The following is a 16,076-nucleotide window of genomic DNA, read 5'->3' on the forward strand; positions in this document are numbered from 1 at the left end:
AACCCTAACATTAAAAGTTTCCTACCCCAAGTGGTACTTTCTGTTTATCTCCTAACTTTTTTATGATGCTTCCTTTTTCTCATTCTTCCCTTTTAAGATTTTACTATTGATGAAAACAGAGGTATTATAAAAAAAGTTACATATAGAGGCAATACTTAAAGCTTCAAGCAGCAACCTGAGCTGGATTGTACTGTTGAAAGCAGGGACTCATCTGCTTGCTATAAAGTACAGCATGCACAGTGTGCTCCCCTAAATTGTAGCATTTAAGGATGGCCTTCTAAATGACTGTCTGCACCAGCACGATTGACTGTGCAGCAGAGAACCCCAGACACCAGGGAGCTGCTTCCACAGTAGAGCTAAAAGTGATACCCTGCCTTAGCCCACTTCCACATGGATCCTGTTCCCATTTCTGGCACACCAGCCACAACACAGAAACATTTTGCAGGCAATATGGTATTTCTCTCTCCCTGCCAGATGAAGTTTGAACATTTATATTCCCTAGGGTCATGGGTAATGGAGAAGGTCCTACAGACAGCATGTTGCCTGTGAGCCATGGGTCAAAATTATCTAAGATCTCCATTTTGAGACCCTTAGTCTGAAAAATGAAGCCTTATTCTTTCAGGAAGTCTGTTTTGAAGCCAGCTGAGGTAAGTAACTGTTACTGAGGGATATCCTCATGTTCTTGTCAAGAATCTACTTGCTCCTGAATTAACTGTATCTATTTGATTCAAAAAGGATAGTCATGATAAATGAAACATTTCCTGTGTAAAACTCTTTTCACAGTGACAGAACTTGCACAGCCAAAGAATGATGGAAAGCTTCCTGTCCTCAGGAAGCAAATATATATATGCATATCATTGCAAACATGTAATGTGGTAATTTTACTGCATATAGGACATAACTACTGATGTGTAGTGTAGTCAGTTCAAACACACTGAAAATGAATGATGATGAGGCCAGCAGATAAGCAAAATGTCTTTATGCTGCTATATAATCAGCTTGATCAAGTTACATTAACACATCAGTGCTGTTTTGGGCTCAGTGCTATTAGCAGATAAAGCACTTAAAAAATTATCCTGACATTTATCTTCTCCAGTTACATTAACCCATTCCCTGCTCCGTTAGAAGTTAATGTATGAACTTAAATTTCTTTTTTTATACCATTACACAAAAGGTTGTCTGAGAGGAGAGTTGATTAAGTACTATTTTTGGCCCCTTTGTTTGACATTTTTTCTTTAATTAAATTCTTTTAGTTATTTGTGTTGTACTGGCATCTGTTGGTCATTAGGTCCAATACAGCAAGGACAGTGAAGGTCAATTAATCCAATATTTTCTGATTCCTCTATGGATCAGCAAAGAAACTAAGCATTTCAGTGATACCACCCCACTGCCCTCCTCAAAACAAGCCCTCACTCCCCCTACTCACATGCTTTTAGGCATTTGGTAACATCAGCTCAGAACAGCTTGGCCTTAAATGGTTCCTGAAACCCTCATGGAAACATTTATCCAAAAAGCTGCTCTGAGATTGGCTAGACCCTACATCTTGGAGTCCTGGGAGAATCTAAGGTTTTGTAGCTTGTCTGTTTCCGTACTTGGGGATGCAGTGGAAATAACACTGCTTTTTGGTTATCCTGTCTGGTTTGGCTTTCCTCTCATGATTTTTCAGTGGACCAGAGTTTTTCATCTTTTTTGCTGCTGACCAAAATGTACTGCACCAAACTGTTCAGCCCTCACACTCAGTCACCTCTCACCAGAGTGCAATCTGTGGCACTCTTGGTCTGAGGGATGGGATTTCTCAGTCTTCACCTTGGCATCTGCTCCCACTGAATTTAATAAGTCATTTACTTTCAGAGGAAACGGGCACAGAGTCAGACTAATGTTGAGAGCTTTAGAAAAATCTCATTCTTGGTGTCACCTCTCTTTCAGTAGTCTTTGAGTCAGATCCTCACCTTGAGAGTACTAGAATAGTTTCATTGATTTAAAGGGAGCTGCACTGATTTACACAGCTGAGGACCTGTCTGCCTCTATTTACAAAGCAGTTCCTTGACCCTTTAGTGGATGTAGGAGCCTTATAATGGGGGTTTAGAGATCAGTTGTCCAGCCAAAATATAATTGCTTCAAAGTAATGAAATGTTGCCTTAACTCATCAGGAATCTGCTGAGCCCAGGTCCGATGCTGATCTGCACATCGTGCGTACCTCTGAGCATCTCCATGTATATCTCTGCACACGACAGAGAGCCCAGGCTGGCTTTCAATGAGTAAAGCCAGTTCTAAACGTCTTTGTAGCCACATTAGTGTAGCACTCACAACAGGGCTTGTTAGTATGCTGAAACAGCTGCCTCCCCTCAGAATGAGGCAACCTGGCTAGGCAGGCTGTGACACGGTGCTGTGCAACACAGAATAGCCTTGAAACTCAGTTATTCAGAAGTTATGTAGTTATGGCCCTCTACAATCTCTGTGTTTTTACCACTTTTAAGTGGAAAAGCAGCTGCTTACCTTCACTATCAATGTAGTCTCACACGCTTTCAATGCACTGATTATCATTGCACCGTAACAGTGTTGCTGCTGCAACATGGAAAAGACAGCAACTGGAAAAAACTTTGCACTAAACCCTCATTCAGCAAAAAAAACCCCAAAAAAGCAGAGCATTGCAACCTTTCTCCAGAACTTCCAAGTTTAAAGCTAGCCTGGATAGCAGGGCAACTTCTCAGCACCTCCTTCCCTTTCTTACTGAGGAGGCATTGAAACAAAAGAAAACTGAAAAGCTAATCCATATCAGGTGCCCAGCAACTGTGCTCCTCAGAAAGTGCCCAGCACCCACTGATAAAAAACATTATGACTTGGAGATCAATGCAAGCAAGGGACTGAAACTGGCACTAGGAAAAACAACCTTTGTGGATTTAACAAAAAGAGATTTGCTCAAGTTTTTGCAAAAAGTTTGTGGCAGAACAAGGAATTCATATGGGATCTCTTGAGAACTAAAGGCAACATCCTTTTCTGTAGGACGTCCTTCCTGTCTCTGTATAGCTAGAGGGAAATGTCTGAAAATACCAGCATATTTTGCACTTCTCTCTAAAATGATTCTGTGTTCTTGTCACCTGGTATATCTCTCCTCATGAAAATCAGTCTCTCATCATCTAACTAGCCCTGCAGCTCTCTCTGCATAGATTGTCATAACTGAGCCTTGACTCTGTTTTGCCTTTGAAGATAAGACAGCGTGTTCTTATAACAGTATCTGTCTAAATTTCCTAATGTGCCAAGCCAGGGGCTGGTCTACATTTCCTTCTCCTTCCCCCACTTTGTTGTTATTTTTCTTACATGAGATGTCTGAAGGCTAATATAAAACCCAGAGAAGTCAGTGGAATGACCCATTGACTTGCCTAGAAACTGGATCCAATATATAACAACGACAATTTCAGAAGCAATTTCACTTAATTTGGTAAAAATTTAATTTAACCTAATTTAGATTACTTAAGCATCAGAACTAGAGGTACTGCAAGCCAGTGCACTCCATGTAGCAACATAAGATGGTTCAGAGACTTCACCCCCTCCCACCAAGGCAGCATCATTGAGTTAACTATGACACTGGGAGCAAAGTACTCATGTCAAAATAGCACTCCCCTCAGCCTAATGATTCCCCCAAGAGGCAAGGCTCGTTAGCTTGTGCACTGTGCCATACTAATGTGCCATTATCTGGGATACTTCCATGCCTTCGAACCAGTTTACAGAACCAGAAATGTCCTGTGGAGCTAACAGACATGAGTCGTTTCCCCCATTCCTATTAGAAATCAGGGTATCAGTCAACCCCTTTGTTAACCTCTGATGAAAAGGTGTGGGAGCTGCTGCAGAGCTGCTCAGCTATCTCTAGTCATTATGGCAGAAAAGCAGCCAAACACTCTCATAGTAAAACCACTTTTGTCTAAATGGCTGACGTATTTTTCTACACCAATGCAGCATGTTCTGGTGCGGACAAATTACCCCTTCTCTGCTCAAGAAGTTCATCAATTTGGATATAGATGATTTTGAGGTATCATTTATATGTATGTGTCTGTATTTGAGCATATATGTATGGAAATAAATGCGTTCATATGAAATAAATGGAGGCAATTAAAAACTAGACATGTTTTGAGGAAAAGTTTAAACAAAAAATCAACCATTTTTCTTGAGGATTCCCCTGTTATTTTCAATGAAATAGTTCATTTCATAATGAAATAGAGAAAATTCTTGGCATTTAAATGTTTAAAGTTACCCACCTAACTAATTTCACAGATGTAACATACATTAAAAAAATACAGGAATGCCATGAGGTACATAAATATTCTACATTGCATATGTGTGGATTCTTTCCAGAGTACAGGTCCTCCTTTTCCTACCATATAGCCAGTCATCTTCCACTAGGACAATTATTTATTTATTTTCTAGGAATTTAATCCACAATTTTGCTGACAGTTGTGACTGATGGGGAAAAAAAATAAAAACACCTACAGAAGAATGCCAGCAAGCTCTTTAAAATCAGCCTAATTCACTCTCTCAAAAACATTTTGAAATTCATCAGTTGTCACTCCTGTCCAAATTCTAGGATGAAGTTGCCTTACCTGAAAAGCTGAACATATGGAATTTGTCAACATTTGCTCACTGCCTCTGCTGCTGGTTGCACAGCTGATCCAATTCAAACATGTCTTCATTCCTTTACTTGGCTGGCCCTGTTCCTTTCAAGGATGACTAGATCCTATCTCAGCAGCCCCAGTTCTCCCTTTTGAGTGACAACTTCTGATGTTTCAGACTTCAGTGAACTGCAGAATTCAGTTTAGAAAGCATCTAGTTTCCACTCCAGTCACTAGGTACCCTCGACATCTTTATCCATGCCTCTCTTGGGGATCTCCTCAGCTTCCAGACAACCTCTGACTTTATCTTGTTTTGCAGGTTTCATAAATGCACTGACAATTCACTTGTTTTGTCATTAGGTTCCAGTGGAAGATGCCACTTGCATCTTGCATGTACAGAAAACTCTATCTTTTAAAATCTCTTTCAAGTTTAACTTCCCTCATTGTACAAATCCTCATCTTTCTCAGCCAAAGCATTTTCCAAGTTTCCCTGTTCTGCTCCTCTAAGAGAACAAAGAGAACTACAAAGAATTGCTGGATTGCTTCTTTTTTCCACTTAAAAAATTCCACCCCACTCAGATATGCTTCTTTTTTCAAATTTCCCATTTTTTCCTGATATTCATATTGTACTAATACAGGGAAACTATGGCACTAAGTAATAGATCTGAATTCTGCTTTCTTTCTGGTTTCCCTGAGCATATAAACTTCTCATTTTCATTTGACTTCAATCATTCTTCATATATACCAAATGCCTATTTTCTGGAAAGTTTAGTTGGGTTACTAAACAGGCACTTTTAATCAAGCAGGAATTCTCTTCAGGGGTCAGACCTTGCATTTTCTTCCTTTGCAAATATTAAATATAGAATAGTAAACATTTGAAAATTAAGGATGTTTGTTTAGCAACAGTTAGATTTCAGTATAATTTCCTAGCTGGTAGAAGTATTTAAAAAAATCAAAAGCTCATACAGATGTATATATATATATATATATACATACACATATATCTTACCTAATGCTACATTTCACTAATGCCAAGTTACAGCTTTGGCAAAAGAAGTCTGATGGCTCTGTGTGTCTTTTAAGGTGCTGCTGCTGTTGGCTTCTCATTCAAACCTGTTCCCACAAATATTTTCATCTTCAGCTTGTAACTGGTGGTAATTAACATCACCCTGTTCCTTATTTGCCTTTAAGACAGACACTCTGGAGAGAAAGAGGGTTTGAATTAAGATGCCAGGCTGTGAACTGGAAGGACTGAAATGCAGGCACATGTCCTCTTCTGGGAAGTCTTCCAGAGACACAAAAATATCTGGCAGGGTAATGGGTTACACAGCTGAAAAACCACAGTAAGATTCAATAGAGACCTCATCTGCAAAAGCTCAGACTCTCTTTCCTTACTAACTAGAGAGCAATACTGCAGGCTTTCCCCAGAGAGCCAAGGTGCTTTTAGCCCTTATTCACAGGCATCCCTCGTGAGTAGTTTTTTATTCATTTTTGCTTACTTGTTCACAAGAATTTTCTATATCTGCTTGTTGACACAGAATAATGTAGCAGTCTCAAAAGCCAGCTCAGAGCAAGATGATGTGACAGACTACAGAGATACCAACCAAGCTATTTAATCCTATTTGTTAGCAAAGCTGGTCAGTATGGGTGGAACAATGTTCTGATGTATATTCTTTGTACTTAATCCTGAAGCTTCTGAGAAAGCGGTTAAAGAGGAAGATGGCCATAAGCCAGATTAAAGACCAACCAGGGAATTACACTGACTTTTGATACAAAGAAGAAATCAACCTGAAAAGCAATAAATGGGAAACATGAAGATCTGTAACATGGAGCAAAGATGCTGGAGTGGAAACAGAGAGCCACACAAAACCTCGTCTGGCAGAGACAGAAGTTGCCAGCCAGCATGGTCACCTCTGCCCAGGCCTCCCCATCCATCCCACACAGCAAGCAGCCAGCCACTGGACTGCCAATACTGGGTGCAACATGTAGGAACCCACACCTCAGGGGGCGTAGATTAACTGGCAGGGTGATTTCACAGCAGGTGATTGGCAGGCTGGAGAGAGCAGCATCCCCAGCTCGAGGGCTGTGTGCCTAGAGGAACCTGCACTCTCAAAGGAGTGTCCTCACAACCCACTGGCACTGGCTGTGGATGGGCTGGGCAGGAGAATATGTATAACTGTGCAGGGTGAGGGCAAAATTAGCTTAGGATTTTTAAGGATTCCTTCAGAAGGATGGTTAGAAAATTATAGGTGTTTATTATTGTTTTGGACATGTGTTATCGTGGTTTAATTTTGTATAGCCAATGCTATCCTGCATGTAAAATTCAGTGATTGGCAGTTAATTATATGTCATTAATAAAACAACAAGTTACTTCAACCATGATTTGATTTAAATTGTGTGAACCACATGGGTCTTTTGTCCCTAAGACATGTCTGATCTTTAAAAATAAACAATATTGCTTTTATTTTGGGATACAGTCAAGATATTTTTGTATCATTGAGAGCAAGGGCTGGATGAGGTCCCAGAAGAGATTGCCTGCTTCTGTTAAACATCCCCTTTCTATCTGCTTGATGCCAGACAGGTCTCAGAGGAACTCCTTCCTGCAGAGCCCCTTTTTCTCAAGGGTTTGGTCACATCTTTCTTTACTGTGCCTGATGACAATCACAAACTGCTCTGCTCTGACTGTTTCACACCTTTTTGTCAGAAACCATTTCCAACAGAACATGCCAGAGGTTTTCCCCCAGAAATCCATTGCTGAGGCCAAGAGCAGAAGCCAGGGACAGCTAGAGGAGAGACTGGCTTTTTGTCATCATAACAAATTTTTCGTGTGTGTTAATGCATAAGTGAAAAGAGGAAAGCAAAAACAGAAGATTACTGAGGGAAACAGGAAGAAGATGTAGAAGGAAGAGTATTAAAGAGCAGAGGAATAGCCTGAGTCAGGGGAAGGGACACACAGGAACACAGCCCTGATAGTCTTTGGTGGAGCTGAACAAAAATTCAGAGACCTGGAAAAAGAAAAAGAAAGCTCTGCTGAAGGAGAGAGAGGAAGGCAGAAAATTAAATGGAATGACACAACATACAAAAGGAAGAAAGAAAAAAAGATTAATAAAGAAAATGGGAAAAAGAGATCAAGAAAAAAGAGAGAAAGCAAGAGCAGCAATGCAATACATATTCTCCAAAACATCCATTAAAGTAATAGGGAGAGAGTTTAATTTTATTCCCTTTTCTATGTGGCACACTACTTTAAAATGACAGTCCATGTTGCTATACAGTGCATATACATTTTTTAGATACCTATATGTAATATTTTTATTTATTCCACTTTAACAAATTAATGAATTATTCATTCGAGAAATGCTGGAGGGAAATTTAACACAGTATTTATGCAGAAAAAACAAACAAGCAAAAATCCTACAAATGTGTGGTCCAAATTTACTGTAAGTCACTCCAAGTAATTCTATTTAAAAGTATCTGTTTTGTAGAACATTAAAGGATCTTGATTTTTAAGGAATGCCTGCCACATACTCTCTAAAAATTAGACCATTCTGAAGTGTCCAGCTGGCATCCAAAAGCTGAGACATGCAAAGTTAACAATCATGCCTGGAAACCCCAAATCACATTTTTGTCACCCTTTATATCCTCCTCCCTGCCCACACACACTCCCTGCTGGACTTGAACATAGAGAGGTGTCCATGCTCAAGACAAAGCCCATCTCAAGAATGGTGTCAGCTTCCCACTCTGTTACACTTGTTGGAAATTAATAATCTAATGACTGTCTTCTGGCAGTATCAAGTATGGGCAGAAAGCTATGGATGACTGAAGTTTAATTATGTTTCTAAAGATGTAAATGAACCCAGAAGCTTAGGGAATGGGAATGTGTTGTAATAAGTACTAACATAGGTAAAATAAATAAAACTTTTTATCTGGTTGGATGGGAGACAGAGCAAGCTTATATTAATTATCCCTTTCTTTTCATTATAATTGAAGGGCATCTCAACTAAAAACCCCACTCAAGCAGGACTTTTCTAGTAGAAAAAAGCTGCTTCCACAAGATCACTAGCTACATCTTTTTGATGTCCCTTGATGGAGAAACAAAATTCAAGTTAAAGTGAAGAAGAAAATAAATACAACCTGTTCTTTAAAATATATATAAAATCATCCCCTCCTGCCACAGACATGCACAGCATTAACCTGCTTCCACAGTTGGTACTAATCTTGGAAAAGCATACACTCCCTCTTCCTGGAATTAGTAAAATTCCAGTGAACATTCATGAATTTACTATTTACAGCTTCAGAAATATAGGAAGAAAGTAGCATGGTATCAAGATATGTATGTGTGGGCAGATATACTCAAGCTTTAAATTTGATAGTCCCTGAACAGTTCCCCTAACAAACAGCTGTTTTCTATACACTTGGAATTTTAATCTCTTTATTCTTCTTAATGTAATCTCTTTTATTTTATTTTTAAGTATTAGAGTCAAATTTGCAGGCTGTGATGATCTACTGGTAGCACTGCTGCTAACAGAATTTTGTATTACTATATTCAGTCAAAATTATTTTGCTCTTTTCTGACATGATTCTGTGCAAAGGGAGAAAAACACCATTCCTGAGGCTGCAGTGTTAAGGAAACAGTATTTTCTTAGAACTATGTGGTTGAGTACCTTCTTGGTTTCTTGATCTCCAGAAGGCTCTTCAATCCAGCCAATATGGATTGACCCAGAATTCATTACATACAGATTTCTCCCATCTAGATTAACAATCAGTTTACATTAATGGCAAAAATGTATCTTGCTGATGGCATTTGTTACCATTCCATCAGATGAGTGCACATTGCCGATTTAATACTCATAAAATAGTAAAAAAATTCTCTTCACTTTATTTTTTTCTATAAGGGTTTCCATGTGGTAGTGATAAGTACTGCTACTTCTCTTCCAAGGGTATGGACTTGTGACTCCAAGAATTACTCCCATTTTGTCCTCTTTGTTCAGATGTTAAAATGGAAGTGCTTCATTTTCTTCTAGAGGTTCCCCAACTTTCCGGTAAGTCTTGCCTCACTTTCTGTCCCTTGCCTGACTGACACACCCCTAAAAAGTTGCAGTTCTCTCCCAAAAGTCAACCAGTTGCGAAAAGGAAATGTTTTGCGATGTTACAAAAGAGAAATACGTCTAAATGATGTGTGTCATATTCCTTACATGCTGCTCTGGTCTTTACTAACCCACTTTGCAAAAACCTCCCCCTGCGGAGCTCCTGCACAGCTTCTCTGGCACGCAGTGTCTTTTTACAATGTCCTAGAGGATATGATGGTAATTCTTTTTCTGCACATTTTACCACTTTTGTCTCTGTCTTTCTGTTCATCAGAGTTACTACAATGCATTGTATTTGAAAATACAAACCTTGAGCAAGACAAAAGCCATTCAATTGCCTTTTACTGATCTGAGGTGGTGGGGTGGTGTTGCCTACTGCAACCCTGACCAGCAGATTGAAGTCCCCATACCCGTTTATAAGCCAGAGCTTTGATAACTTTAAGGTTTAAGATTCAGATTGGCTCATATTTTAGGCTTCACTCTTGATTGGATTCTCAGTGTAGTTTGCAGTTAATTATCTTACAAGACAAGCACCTCAGAAATTGCTACCATAATACTAAAGACACTGCAACTCTGAAAACCGAGTCTTAGTATTACATACTGACAGCCATGCTTACTTCCACTCTTTTTTTTTTTTTTTTTTTTTTCTTTTTGGAGCACAGACAGAACAGCTGCCTTTGACAATGGAAGCTGTTATGATCATTTTAGTCTAATTTAAGAAACATTCAGTCCCATTCCAATAGCTACATCAGATGTGTCTCTGTCTGTGCAGACAACTCTGTCTGCAGTGAGTGCCATGGCATTGGGCTTCATTCCAAATAATTCATTCCCAAATGCACTCCACTCCCAAAACAAGGCACAAGACCAAACAAGAACTACCTTACTCCTCTACAGCTATTGCAACTGAAGGCACATCATGCAAGTAAAGAAATACATGCATGACTCTCAGTCCTGCCACCTTTATGATCCAGTAACTCAAATATTTCCACTGCTACCACAGAGAAAGTCAGAGAGGATGGGAAAGTTCCTTTACCAAACATACCCAGACTCAGATGAGGTTTTTTCTGAATCTTCAACCATAAGCAAGGCATTTGTTTTCTGTCTTAAGAATCTCATTCTTAACCTAATTATCCACTAGTTTAAAATGCAGTTCAGTAGGCAGTAGGCACAGGGCTCCATTTATTAAGTGTGACCTTTAGAAGCATGTCGCCATGTGGTGGGTTGACCTTGGCTGGACACCAGACACCCACCAAACCTGCTCTATTCACTCTCCTCATCAGCTGGACAGGGGAGAGAAAATATAAAGAAAGGCTTGTGAGTTAAGGACATGGAGAGATCACTCAGCAAAGCACAGACAAACTCAACTTGGGGAAATTAACTTATTACCAATCAAATCCAAGCAGAATAATGAGAAATCAAACCAAATCTTAAAATATCTTCCCCACACCTCTCCTTTCTTCCTAAGTTTAACTTCATTTCTGCTGGGTTTTTTTTCTCCTCCCCCACAGTGGCACAGGGGGACAGAAAATTGGGACTATGGTCAGTTCATCATGTTATCTCTGCTAATCTTTCATCCTCAGCAGGAGGACTCCTCACATTCTTCACCTGGCCCAGTGAGGGGCCTCATCCACAGGAAACAGTTCTCCATGAACTTCTCCAACAGGGGTTCTTCCAGCAGGTTGCAGTTCTTCACAAACTGCTCCAGTGTGGGTCCCTTCCATGGTGTGCAGTCCTTCAGGAACAGACTTCTCCAACATAAATCCCCCACAGGTTTACAAGTCCTGCTCCAGTATGGGTTCCTCTCTCCATGGGGCCATAAGTCCTGCAAAAATCCTGCTCCAGGATGGGTTTCACACAGGGTCACAGCCTCCTTCAGGCATCCAGCTGCTTCTAGCATGAGGTCCTCCATGAGCTGCAGGGGCACAGCTGCCTCACTGTGGTCTGCATGACAGGCTGCAGGGGAATCTCCGCTCCAGCCACTGCAGCACCTCCTCCCCTTCCTTCTCCTTCACCCTTGGTGTCTGCAGAGCTGTTTCTATCACATATTCTCACTCCTTCTGCTGATGTTTTCTTTTCTTTCCCCCTTGCTTCTAAAATACATTATCCTGAAGGTGTTACCACCCTTGCTGATGGGCTCAGATTTGGCCAGTGGTGGGGCAGTCTTGGAGCCAGCTGGCATTGGCTCCATCAGACATGGGGGACACTTCTGGTAGCTTCTCCCAGAAGCCACCCCTGTATGTCCCCTCACTACCAAAACCTTGGCATGCAAACCCATTACACAGCATCAGTAAAAAACATTGTAAAAATATAGTTTTTTTAGCAGAATACTCACAAGAAAATTGTAGCAGGTACTAATATTAAAACCAGAGAAAAAAATATCTAATTTTGACAGCAAAACAGCAAAAGATATAGCTGAGTGCCCACAAATGGAAATAGGATGCACAGTAACAGTACTGGATTTTTTCTTCTTCTTACTATGAAAAAGTAACAGTTAGTTTAGCATTAACCTAAAAGAAAATAGAATTCCTATAAGATACTCTCAGGTAATACCTTCAGCAAAACAGTGAATTAGAGGGCTTTTACTACTCATTTTATTTACAGAAATAATCTAGGAACCAGATTTAGTCCTTCAAGTACACTACAAGAATCACCCTGCAACACAGAGTACTGCAAGCAGACTGTGTTCACAAACAATTGTTCACTTCCCAGGCACAAGCACCTTTCAACAGTTGCTGCTAAATATGGTTTACTTTACTGAGGCTAGGAAGTTACTTTCAGACCTCAGTAACGGAATAGTGAATCTACATTATAAACCTCATTGATGTCCGGATAAAAACCGGCTATTAATGGACTTCCTTCCTACCTCTTCTTTCCCCTTTCTCTCCCAGGCTTATCTTATTTGTACATCTCAAATGAAACTCATTCTGACCTTGCTTGTGTCTACAAGACTTGATCAGCAATATATATATACAAATAGGATTCAAAAGAACTCAGATTTGCAATTATATAATTAGCCTTATTAATGGCTTACTTAGATGTGTTAGCAGCTTTGAGTTTATTCTTGCATTCTTCGCTGGAAAGAAGCATAAAAAAAACCATTTGACAGCTTATGCCCCACACTGCAAATAAATGCATGGATGCAAAAACTAATCATGCTTGACCTCTATATTGAAGTGATGATAAGTCACCACATTCTTGAGAACTTCATCCAGAGGAGCCAACTTCTTTAAGAGTAAATGGTACTTATATCTATGCCAGCTCAATCCTCTTGAACAAATGTGATCACATTGCTAAGCCGTTTAAGTGACTATCTATATGCAATGCTGACTGAAAGCCATCAGCCCACAACCCATTTCTCCAGGCCTTGCAAATTAGACTTGAAAAGATTAATGGAGGTTAAAGAGTGCAATATCATTACCATACAATAGTGGTGAGGTCAGGTCTTTGGCTGCACTGAGAAAGTGTAAAGGTGCAAGGGAAGTTGCTAAGCCAAGGTATGAAGGTGACAGGTATTGGTGTGGCTCATGACACAATTGTGACACAATTCTCAGCAGCTCTAGGCATGGCTGACCTGAGTTGGGATCATCTACAGTAGTTACTGAATGGTGGGTTTCTAGCTGGAAACAGACTGCTTCTTCACTACCACATAAATTAAATGGGCCTTGGACTATTTCATGGCACTGAAGTCAGATGCCAATATCCAATCCGTCCTGCAAACAAGATGTTTACATCAAAATAAACTTTTGGGAATATTCTTACCCCATATTAATTCCTTAAACATGCCTTGGGTTAATGATAGTTGACTTAGAAGTGTTGATAAGTGAATTCTGTTGCCCAAGACTTTTTTTTGCATAATTTCATATACCAGTAAAAACAGGCATGAAGTCTTCTAGTGTACCTGAATCCCTCATTTTTCGTGGTAAAGAACGCTCTCTCCCTCCTATCCTTTCCCACACAGTTGAATTGTAATTCATCATTTTCCAAGTCCTGACATGTTTCGAGCCCCACCAGTGAAAAAGCACCTGACAGCCACTCACTCACCCAGTTTGATGACACAGAAAAGGATGGAAATGACAGAGATAACAGCAATGATAAAAGAATTAGAAGATACAAAACAGGTGATGCCCAATGCAATTCCTCCCCACTTTCTGACCAATGCCCAGCCTGTTCCCAAGCGGTGGTCCCTGGACAGATTTCAACCCAGTTAATTTACTGAGTAAATTAACCACCAAATGATACAGACTCTCCCTTTGGCCAATCGGTGTCACCTGTGCTGGCTGTGTCCTCTCCCGGCTCCTCGTGCCCCTTCAGCCTGCTCACTGGTGGGGCATGAGAAGCTCAAAAGTCCCTGACTTGGTGTAAACATTACTTAGCAACAACTAAGAACATCAGTGTGTTAGCAGTATTATTCTCATACAAAATCCAAAACACAGCACTATAACAGCTAAATGGGAATAAAATTAACTCTATAAATAGGAATAAAATTAACAGACTGCTGCCTCCAGCCCCGGTGAAGATGATTCCACCTCCTGTCACCAGACAGGGTCTTCTTACATCATGTGGCCACCACTGACCTCTGATGCTTATGTATGAAACCAAGCAGTGAAATACAGAACTTTGTAATCTAGAGATGCTCACGAGCTGTCTGTATCTAGGAGCTGCAATTTAAGAAAAAATTGCCTATGAAGAGAGTTGAATTGAATATAAAAAGCTGGTTTTCTTTCCTCAGTATGCTCTTTCTATCAAAATCATGGAGCTTTGGGCTAAGTAGGTCAAAACATTCAGAAAAAATGCCATTAAGAGCCACTTTTTTAATGCTTTTTTTCCAGAATGTGAAATTTTTCACCAGCAAAAGACAGGGATAATGTATTTGAGATGTTTATGATGAAATTTTTTTCCTGTATTGTTATCTTCCTCTTTCCTAAGCATTAGTTGTACTTTGGAAACATCTCTCCCTCTTAATTGTGAAATTTATCTCACCTCAGCATAAGCACACACATAGATTTTTGGACAATGGGATTGAAAGCTATGAACACAGACTTTTCTGCTTCTAGAAAGTTAAACCAAAATTCATTACTTAGACCAACAAAGGCTGAGTTAGACAAGCACCAGCTCAGAGAGCAGGGAGCCCAAAGTGCTGAGTATTTCATCATCCTGTATTTCAGAGGCCTGCCCTTTTATCAACTTGGTAAATAAATTTAAACCTTACGGAATACCCATTAGTGACTTCCAGAGAGTTGGTAGGTTACAGCAGCAACAGTATTTTCCTGATGTACAGCTTCAAAATTAAGCATCTTTATTTCCCAAAGCCATTTTTACTCTCCAGAAATTTTCAAACAATCTATTTTCAAACTATAAAATAGCATATCTTTGGGGGCAGAGCAGGCTGAATGGGATTTAGGAACTGTCCCTCCCTTGCTGAAAATTGGGGAAAGGTGAGACGTTCACCTGCAGGATTTTTCTTGGCAAGATTTTATCTTGGAGGTAATACAAAATCCTTGGTTGATACTAATGCTTAAAAATGTTGGAAAATCTCCAGGAGGAAAATAAGTTTCCCCATTGAACGTCTTACACAATCTGCATACGACTTTTTACCTGCTGATTCAGATAATTTTTGTTTTTACATACTCCATAGGGATGCATTCCTCTAACCAACAGCTGTCTACTCAAGCTTTGCAAAGCTGTCTTTTCCATTTAGCAGCACACCTCTACCACAGTCACTCATCTGTGAGCCTGATTTCTTGTGTCCATTTATCTTTTTTGTTGTGACTGGTATTTTGTTTGTTTTTTATAATTTTTTCTTAGGCTGATATATATGCCCTGAAACTCTAGGACTGATGTGTTTCAAGTCAGGTCCTGAAGTTTCCTCTGTTCTTTGCTTCATAAAATTTCACTACATATTAACCTTTAAATAAATTCATAATTTTCATAGTATTTTACACAGAGAATACTGAAACCATAGAGTTAACTAGTTGATTTACCAATGCAAACTTTCAGTTTCCACTTATATACAAACTGTATGTTCTGTATGTGGTAGGCTATCAAACAGCATGTTTTTATAAGCCATTATAATGCCAACTGCTAGATAATACCTGGAAAAAAAGAATAGGTAATCAGCTACAAAGTTGATGAGAGTGGGGAAGCTTAAATCTTGTCAAATACTTTCTGACATAAAAGAAATTGCATGGAAACAATTAGACAATGTGTTAATAAGCACATGGATTTTCTTTTCACTTTTTCTTTAAGAAGTTTAATGTGTTTGACAATATATGGAGAAAGCCTCCTTCAACACATGAGCACGAGTTACCACAGAAGTGACACCGAATACTTGTAAATGGAAGTGTTGTCCCATTGCACGAACTGCAGAGGAATCAACCAACAGTAGAAA

This window comes from Coloeus monedula, assembly GCF_965178545.1.
Source record: "Coloeus monedula genome assembly, chromosome: 3".
In the NCBI taxonomy this organism is placed as follows: Eukaryota; Metazoa; Chordata; class Aves; order Passeriformes; family Corvidae; genus Coloeus; species Coloeus monedula.